General features: G+C 36.7%; 1 long non-coding RNA gene across 1 annotated transcript; it reads left to right on the top strand.

The window, feature by feature from the left end:
• The first annotated feature begins 472 nt into the window (after positions 1–472).
• On the top strand, positions 473–2618 carry LOC145772849 (uncharacterized). Its single transcript, XR_014289338.1, has 3 exons — positions 473–694; positions 1502–1605; positions 2118–2618. It is a non-coding gene; the product is annotated as an uncharacterized LOC145772849 (long non-coding RNA).
• The last annotated feature ends 7765 nt before the right edge of the window (positions 2619–10383 follow it).

The raw sequence follows: 10383 nt of genomic DNA, 5'->3' as shown, positions 1-10383 counted from the left end.
GCACTAGTAGTAGCTATAATCAAAATCTGCAAAATGTGACAAATCAGGCCGCATCTCCAGGTGGCCATGAGTCAATAAAGCTAGGCTAATCTGCTTTATGGAAAAGTGATGAAGTGAATATTTATGTCATTTCAAGCATGCCTTTTGAATTAGGGCAAACCTTGATCGCAAACCGTCGATTGCGGAGTGACTATATAGCCCTTGATTTTTCTCACAAATACGAACATTAAGCTACAGAGGACTTTGGGGAGAAATGCTTACGACTCTTTATAGGGCTACGACATGGAGAGAAAGTCAGTCGTGTCTGATTGATGAAACGTTGGAATGAAAGCAGATTATTACCTCGTACATATTTTGATAGGTCAGTGCTTAGTTTGCACCAGAAGAACGTATATTATGTTATTTAACAAACCTGTAGTTGAATGTTTTACATTTAATGTAGCATAAATCTTCTACATTTTTACAGGGGGTACAGAAAAAGTGGCAATAAGATATTTTATGGTTTTATTTGTCGTAAGCTCTCTCAACTACTTCAAAGTACTTTTTTCTGCAAATCTATATCAATACACAACTAAGAATCTGCTTGACGAGAAAACATTGCTACTGCAGCCATGGCTTTACTTGTAGTTTTTTATGTTTGTGTTCTGATATTTACAAACAATATACAAGTTGGATTGTCAAAAACAACAAACAAGTGAGCTATCTATCTGTACGCTACAGCCCACTGTTAATTTGCTTTCATCACTATGATCCTAAATACTGACATTTTTTACACCAATCTTTCAACATTGTTTATTAACCTCCTAAGCCCTCCATAAGAATCGATTTTGCTATTGTGATACCATCTTTAACTTATTACTTAGTGATAAAAATATGTGATCTGAGAAAGTTTCGAGAATTGAATTGAACAAGAGTGATCTTCCGTAGGCAAAGCTTTCCTTGTGGTCAGATTTTCGTGAAATATAATACATCTGAATGAAATTGTTTCCAAAAATTTAAAACATGTTTACAAATACTCTTGTTCACTACTATTTTTTTCTGTCACATTATGCAAAAAATAATTGAAATGACCGATGCTTTCGAAAGGATTAGGCCTACTCTAATGCTGTAGAATTTCATTTTGTTGTGAAAGATCGCTACACACTTTTTTCTTGTGGATTTGAAGGATCTGTTTCTTTAAAACCGAAACGATAGTTTCTATGAAAGACTCAAATGTTCAATTAATATAAACTCAACAATGTTAGACTACGTCAACCAACTACGTCTACGTCAACTACGTCAATCAATTAAGTGATTAGGTGTATTTCAGTATGGGTTTACATGTGGTAGCCTACATTATACAAAACTAGATATCAAAGCCACAACTTTTATCTGTGAGTAAGCTACACTGTGGAGGCACTGAAAAAATTCATGCGGTTATCAAATTGAACGTGCTACCACTAAATTATTGTTGTGCGAAAGTAATGCAGGTTAGAGCAAGTAACCATTCTTTTTTGGTTAGTTTGGAATTTCGAGGAATTCCACTATTGGGTCATTGCAAATGGCTGTTAGCTGACAACAAGAACGACGTCAATGGAGCCGAGGAAAGATTTTTTTATTTTAAAGGTAATTAGGTAGTATGGACATTGGACATTGCACAATGACATAAGTCCTTGTTCTACAGGCACAGATGTTTGCTTTTGGTGAAATGTTATTTCTGGGTAGCCCACAGGTTTACCACCAGTCATGCACCCAGAGCCGTAAAGAGGATAATTTGGGCCCGGTACCAATGAAATCCTCTGGCCCCAAATCAAGATACTTTTAAGAAATATGCGCTATAACCCGCAAATAAGCCGGGATTTCTTCATGTTGTCGAGCCCCTTGGAAATGTTACGGGCCCTAAAATCATTCTGGGCCTGGGTCTAAATATAGCCTACTTCTTAGCCCTTCCATTAACGCTACTTCATGCAACAGTTTTTCTTGTTGTTCCAATGATCCATTAGATCAATAAACATGTCTATTACAGCACGATTGCAAAGTACAAAGAGTAAATATTTTAACATTTTGCTTATTGCTGCAATGTGTGTCAACAAAGGCCGCTTATGCTTTTTTGAGATTTCTGCGTTTGTTTGTTACAGATGCTGCGGATATCAGACTATCACGATGGTTCGACCCAGAAGAATGAATTAAATGATCATTTGTGTATTTTTGTTTGAAATTGCGTTGACGGGAGTCATGACCACTATACTGTATAGGGCTTTTAGGTCATATTTTCAACAAGCCTTCATTTATCGACAAGCACCACGTACGTTTTGTTTTCTTTCGGTTGCTTGCACAGTTTTTTCAAACAAAAACGAAAAAAAGTTGCAGGTTGTTATTATGTTTATGAAAACCATTTTTTTAAATATCTACCCACAAGAAGCAAGGTTTTATTTTACGGTTTTGGTGTTTGACTTTTCTTGAATACATTTGACAAACGAAAGTTATTGGACTTCGTCAGATTTTAAAAACGTATCGTAAAGAAAAAAAACTTAACTATTTCTAACGTTTGCTTCGGAAAGGAAAATTGATACCTGGCTACAGTATTACCCTCAATTTCTCGCAAGTAAGATCAAAGGAAAGCAACCCTGTCAATAAAATCCGTCGTTTTTACATTGATCTAACGTCTGCAGTTGTTGAATTATTATCAAACCGACGGATTTTATCCTAGGTCGCAGGCAGACAGATTGACATACCTACAGTTAAACAGAAAAACAACATTTGCTGTGGAGTTCACCAAGTTCTATAACTAAAATGTGTCCTTGTTGCTTGACAAGTTTGGCATAAAAATTAGTCCAATCTTGGAAACAAATCTGACAGTGAAAAAAGGCTGCAATATTTAAGGCAGGGACAGGGTGACTACAATGGCAATGTAAGCCATTACGATTATGATTACAATGACAGCATATTCTACAATGACGATTACGATTACTTTGCATACCAAAGTGAATAATTGCAATAACTTTTTTATGCTACGAGTAGCCTGGAGACAGGCTACGCTTGCTTCAAATTTTAAAACACTCATTTACGATTGTGATTAGAATGATAGCGCAGTAAGCCGATAATCTTTACGTAACATGTTTCATCAATAGGCTCAACTACTGTCTAAACTACGCAATTTTTCGAATAGTCTTGATATGATCACTTCAAATGCTACAGCAGCATTGATAACTGACAAGCCACAGTAAGTTGTGTAGAAAAGACATAAAATGATACAAGAGTAAACGTTATTTCCGTTGATAAGCAACTCCAAAAATTAGAATAGTTAAACAAACATCAGCGTAGTTTTATCTATAATTGCTAAATTGTCGTTACAGAAGTTGTTATAATGAACAAAATTAATCAAAACAAAAGCAGGGATAAACAAAAGTAACCATAAACAAGCTACGTATTTGTGAAAGAAATGCATCTGTTTTCTTGCGTGCAGAAACTCTGAAAATTTGGGTTGAATATTTGTCAGTTAGGTTTTTACGTTTGGTGTAAAATCCAATCTTAAGCGAAATCAGGTTTACTTTATTAGTTTGATGATCAGGATTGTAAGTTAAGAAATTTGGAATTTCGGACATCCACATTGGACGGTAAAAGCTATAAAGGCTACCACCTACGAGTCATCACTAAGATTGCAACAATGCAGTAGGCTACAATAGTTTTGTTGAGTTTAAAACACATAATAAAAAATATTTTTGGCTGTGATTTAGAATACAGAATTTGCTTTGTTATTCGAATACTTTTACGCAACAGATTGGTTCAAGGCATGACATGGCATGTTCGAGGCATGACACCATACATTAATGGGGACTCACGGCATAAACGAGTTCACGAAAAAAACGGAAACGGAATTTAAACCGCTTGCGAAGCTTTATCCGAGCACGTTTTTCAGTGTGGTCGTCGTTGAGTCACTCGTGCGCACTCAGCATTCATTGATTCTTTCAAATCTGAAACAAGTTATTTTCATGCATTTTAGTTACTTTGCGTTGAAGTCAGTCCTAAACTGCAGTCCCAATAGAAAAAAATTGCTCAAGTGAGGAAAGGATTTAACTGAATAGCGTTGTAACTTTTATGCTTCAATACTGGTGACAATATTTTTTTTTTCTCCAACAAAAACAAATACAGTGAACTGATAATACAAAACTTATTATCGGAAATTTTTTTCGCTTGTGGCGTAGCAAATATTTAGGTGTTGACATTGGTTTTATACGATGAAGTCTTCAAAGCAAAAATTTTGAGTAGGCCTATATTTTTTTTGAAATGGTCTTGCATTTAACCTATAAATTGTAGCTAACATAGAATTTTTTACAACAAACAATTATATACCTTCACCCGGAAGCAACAAAAACCAAAGCTTTGCCGTTACATGGCCCATTGGTCTTCATTGCTCGCCGCAGTGTAAAATAAAAGTGAACTTTTTCCATAGTGTCAGAAAAGAACCCGTCCCACAGAAACTTATAGATAATTATGAAATGCAAGACCATCTTAAAGCAATAGGCTCAAAATTTTGTAGAAAATTTCTGCAACAAAGGATTATATGCCTTTATGTGGAAGCAACAAAAATTAAACTATAAATGATCAATTGATCATCATGTGCCATTTCCGAGACGAAGGTTGGCTGGTATTTGCTTCCACCCGTCACGTTCTTCCGCTATCCTTTTTGCTTCTCTGATGCTTGATAAATCAGGTCACTGTTGTAAGTTACATCATCTCCTCAAGTTCGTCATCTTCTTTCTTTGCACCTCTTTCCTTCTGTTACATCTCCAACAACCAATGTAAGTTAGCTGTCCCGCCAATCATCTTTAAATATGTCGAATTCATTTTTTGTTTTGCTAAATCGTTTGTTCATTTGTTTCGCACTCCATTTCTTTTTTTACTTATTTCGTTTGTAATGTAGGCTAATGCTTTGTTTGTAGCCTACTGTAGGCTATTTTTATATAATTCATAAATATCCTAAAGTTTTCTTTATTCTGTTTCACTACGTTTTACTACGCTTTACGTTACGTTTTACTACAATTCTGTTTTACTACGCCGTTGGCGTTACCGGGTCTATTGCAAAGGTTACGGGTTTCTAAAATCATCTCAGCCCCGGGTCTAAAAGTACCCTGTAGACCAGTGGTTCCCAACCTTTTTGTTGTCACGGACCCCTTTAGACAAATTATTAATTCTGCGGACCCCTACCTAAATTTTGCCTGAAACTTAATTAACGTACTATTGACTATTGCAAAGAAATTTATTTTTAGTCAGTCAGTTCAATCACAGTACTATTGACTATTGTAATAATTATGCTATTCAACTACTGTACAGTGTCATATTGCATTGCCGCTGTGACTCCTGCGGCAAATATCAGGTTAAACAGTTGCTCAAATAAGAAAATGAATGGATTGTTCAAAAAATGTCAGCAGTACTTGAATATTAAGGTGACCCAAAGTGCCATGCCGAAACTTTTTCAACGTAAGCAAATTTAATGAGATGGTTGTGGTTGCCTTTCCTTTCCTGAACTAAACGACTGAACTGCGGTTGAGTTTTTGACAATGCAACACGCATGTCATCTTCAACGTCCACTGTTCAGGCGATTTCGATGTTGTTTTTATTGTAACAAGAGTTGAGAATCCTGCCTCGCAAAGGTTAAGTGGTTATGAATGATAACAAAACAATAATCGCTTGCTTTGCAAAGAATGGGTAGGTTTGCAGTGGTCAGCACCAAAATTCTTCTACAGTTTTTGAATGAAACTCAATGCGTAATAACTCTTTTGATCTCAAATCAATTAGGTCATCTTTATTGAGATCGTCATCGCTAATGTTGTTTAAGTCAAAAAGAAAAGGATTTTGAATCCATGTTTCAACTTCGTTCGGCAGGTGTTCCAAATTAAAATAACGTTGAAATGAGATTTGCAGGGTTTCAAGTGTGTGCAAAATTTTTCCCTCATAGAGATCAAAAGAGTACATTCTCTTTGAGTTTCATCCATATCCCTGGTTTCATCCATCAAGATAAGATCTTCTAACATTGGAAAGTTAGCCTAATACCTGCTTCCAATCTGCGTTTCTAACTTGGCTAAAAACGGTGTCAGTTTTTCAGCTGCATCAATTATTGTCACACCTGGTCCTTGAATGCCACGATTAACATTGTTAATATGACAGAAAATATCGGCTAAGTAGGCCATGCCGTATAGAAAACTTTTACTCTCAAACAATTTTGAGAGAGAACTTCCTTTTGCTTTCAAAAGAGTTGATACCTCATTTTTTAGCTGCTGCGGTCGTTTTAAAACTTCTCTAGATAACCAACGTACCTCAGAATGATACAAAAGTACTCCGTAATCTGACCCTACTTCTTGACAGAGCACTTTAAAAGTACGATGGTTTACAGATCTGCTTTTGATGAAATTAACGGCTTTCACGCAATTCGTCAGAATTTCTTTGAGACTTGCTGGTAAGGTTTTTGCTGCTAAGGCGTACCTGTGCAAAAAGCAATGGGTACCAACCACGCGAGGAGCTTGTTTTTTTGCTAAAGCAGCAAATCCGGATTTGTTCCCGAGCATAGCTGGTGCTCCATCCGTGCATATAGAACAAAGTTTTTTCTTCCAAAATTTATTAAGGTAATCACGGACCCCCAAATGCTTTCTCACGGACCCCCAAGGGGTCCGCGAACCCCAGGTTGGGAACCACTGCTGTAGACAGAGATGGGCGTGATCTTGATCTTGAAGATCACTTTTTTTTTGGTGATTTTGATCTTGATCTAAGATCAATTTTTTTTGTGTGATTAGAACTCGTACTGTACAAAGTAGTTAGTAGCAACTTACTAACATTGATTAAGCCACTGTTAATATAATATGTGTCCAACAAAAGACGATTTAAAGTCACCATCTAATCTGGTCAGCGTTGCCATTTCAAAATTGAAAAAGTTTTCTGTGTTGGTGATAATAAAGAAGTCAACTTCCGTGTACTTTATGTTGACGTATAATAAAAAATGATTTAACTGTGTTCACAAGTTCCATGTGTGAATTTTAAAGAAATGTTTGCTTTCTTTGACTCAATTTTAGATGTTTCAAACGTCTAGAATGGCGGTGTTAAAAAATCTGGACTCTACCCGACTTTGGTCATGTAAAGTGGTTTATTGCAGCAAATCAACCAGACCAAGACCTGATTAAGGTCTGAGTATGGAGTGGTTTGTCTGACCGCAAACCTCTGAACGTTTTTGAAACCAGACAACAGTATCAAGGTTGCCAGATGGGTAAATAGTGCAATAAACATTGACATAATGCAGTGAAACTTAAAACTACTTAGCAACACGAATAAAAACTCCCACATGAACCAGACAAAAATTTGGTAAAAAATGATGCAGTTCAAAGTTTATTTATTATAAATAAAAAGTATGATAAAACTAATTGCAAATTTTGGGATTTTTTCAGTACCGTCAGGGGCGCCGGAACGATTTTTGACTGGGGGGGGGCAAGATTACGAAAAAAGGGCACTTTTGTTTACTAAAAGGCCATTTTTTTTCACGTTTTAAGATAAGATATAGCGACAATGCTAATCTATCAGCTCACTATGTATTGAGTAATGATAGCCTACAAGTGTGCGGCATAGCATCTTTTCACAAATTGGGACTAGGTGGGCAAATTTTCAAAAAAGGGTACTTTTAGCGAGCAAATTATGTTAAAAAGGGCACTTTTCGCACGTAAATGATGGGGAAAAAGTGCATTTTTTTCCGAGCGTAAAACATGTAAAAATATAGATTTCGCAAGAAAGTTGTGGGTAAAAACACATATTATAGGCCTACCTAGGCTAAACTTTTATAATAATAATAATGAGACCTATAATTGATTCCTATATTCATCCTCGCCCACAATATTTTATAAATAATACTGCAATAAAATTTAATCTAGCAACATTTAGTTGCAGAGGTCTCTTGTAGGCTACTAAAGTAAAATGAAGCAATTGAAAATTGAATGAGGCTGTTCACCAGGCATTAAATTAAATAACATGAGATGTTCTACTGGTGCAAATTAAGCTAAACTATCACAAGATGTATACAGTGACAATCTGCTTTTATTCCGACGTTTCGTCAATCAGACACGACTGACTTCTTCAGGGGCTAGACCAGGTAGTGTCTACCTGTCTAGCATGGCAAAACACAGGACATATTGCTCAAAACAACTAAACATGCAAAATGAAAATTCAATTTCTAGACAAAAACTTATCGCGCGCAAAGTTTGAAATAAGTTCGAAAAAAAGGGAAGACTTAATTTCTTGTTGATCGTTAACAATTAAGTCTCCTCTTTTTTTCGAACTTATTTCAAACTTTCAAACAAAAATTTCCAGCAGTGCTGATAAGCGCTGCTGGAAATTGTAAGCAGCGCTGTAAGTCTTGTTTGTAAATCCCGACGTTTATTTTAACAAAATCTTAATCCGAAGTGCTAATTTACATCGGCTGGTAATATTGTCGTTTTTATGTCGATTTGATGTTGTCGGACATTAAAAAGGAGAACTAGGTTAGTTAGGAAGGAGAACTAAGTGAGTTGACATCCGAGGGGAAAACATTTTTTGATCATATTTTGCAAAAAATTATGCTTTTTTTAGTAATGTTCTTCACATCATTGAAATACTTATTTTATTACCTTGCCGTCATCGTCAACACATGTCGAACGTTATTTTTCGTTACTAAACAGAATTGTAGGGGAGTGGCGAACTTCTTTAAAATCAGCCACATTAGAGACACTCGTGCAAGCAGGCCCGGATTTAGGGGGGATCAGAGGGGGCAGTTGCCCCCCCGACTTTTGAAGGGCCCCCCTATGTGGTTAAAATGTGATTTTGTGTTTTTTTTTCTCCTTTTGGCCTTTAAAGTTTCTGCAAAATGCTGTGCAGTACTGGACTGATGCTACTGTAGACGTAGAGATGGTTTTTCGCGCCGTAGGCTTGACAAAATTTTTTGCATGGGGCCCCCCGATCTAAAAGTGCCCCGGTCCCCCCATCAGCTAAATCCGGCCCTGCGTGCAAGTGCCGTTAGATAGTCCCGCAGTACTGGATTACAATCCCGATAAAGCAGTTATTGCGTGGTGCAACGATTTTATTGTAGGACGTCACCCAGGCCTAGACTTCAACAACGCTAAGTGATCATTTTTGCATTGTTTCAAGTTTAATTCTATTTACTTGTGCTATCGTTATTTTTATTTTGGCCTCTAAGCACGCAGATTTGGCCGCCGAAAAGGAGTTCCCGATAGGCCACGATGGCTGACGAAAAAAAACGAGTTTTAAGGCCTGTACTGTGTTGCAAAATTTTGTGCCGTATATATTATTTTGAGGCAAAAATGAAAGATTATAATTAGGCTAAAAGCGAATAGCAAAATTGTTATATTGTAAAATGTGCAGTAGCTTACATGAATTTAAAAGGGCACCATTGCCCCCCTGCCCCTCCATCTGCAGAAAAATTGAGGGCAAGGGGGGCGGACGCCCCCCCTGCCCCCTCGCTTCCGGCGCCCCTGAGTACCGTACTACTGTAATTAACCTCGGTCTTGGGTGTGACGTTGCGGTTCTACGCAAACTACGTCAGCAATTGAAAGGCCTAATAGCAACAGTCAGTAACTTATTACACTTCTTAGGCTAGTGATCGAGTAGTTAAAAGTAAAAGTTAGCAATAGGTCTACCAACTATATACCTTTACCCAGGTTGCTTATAGTAATTATTTTTTGCAACATCATTGATCAAAAACTTCATTTTTTTTCAAGTACACAAAAAGTGATCTTGATCTTCAAGATCACATAGTTTGGTGATCTTGATCTTCAAGATCTCCTATTATTGGTGATCTTGATCTTCAAGATCACCAATACTGGTACCGTAATCTTGCCCATCTCTGCCTGTAGACTCCTCCTGTCAACGTTAGTCGCTACTAGGCCTATGCATAGTTTAAGCATGTTACATACAAAATTGGAGTTAACCTACTCCCCACTTCATACACCTTCTTTTTTGAAGGCAAAAATATTTTTTATCTGAAGTCATTTTACGCCCATTTTGCATTTCAAACAATTAAAACAGATTATATAGGCTTAGCCTACTCATCTAGCTTGAACAAATATTTATCAAATGTAAAAATAGAACCACAGAAGTTTAAAACGTGCATGCGATGTAAATCTAAACATACGTCGATGACAGTAAAGTTAAGCACGGCCACCAAACCTAACAGTTTAAAATAGATGAATTAGTTGAAAGAATCAGTTGGCTCCAAATACCTAAAGCAACTGGAGGTGTGACAGTTGATGAAGCCATGCGGGGACGACTGAACCTCACAACCAATACAAAAAAAGAAAAATCAAATACACGAGCAATTAATAAACGTACGGTGAGCAATGAGCATATTATACAAAAAACTATATACAGTGT

Source organism: Aplidium turbinatum, chromosome 6 (assembly GCF_918807975.1).
Source record: "Aplidium turbinatum chromosome 6, kaAplTurb1.1, whole genome shotgun sequence".
Lineage (NCBI taxonomy): Eukaryota > Metazoa > Chordata > Ascidiacea > Aplousobranchia > Polyclinidae > Aplidium > Aplidium turbinatum.
The sequence above is the reverse complement of the archived record's forward strand: the minus strand, read 5'-3'. Positions and strand labels throughout refer to the sequence as shown.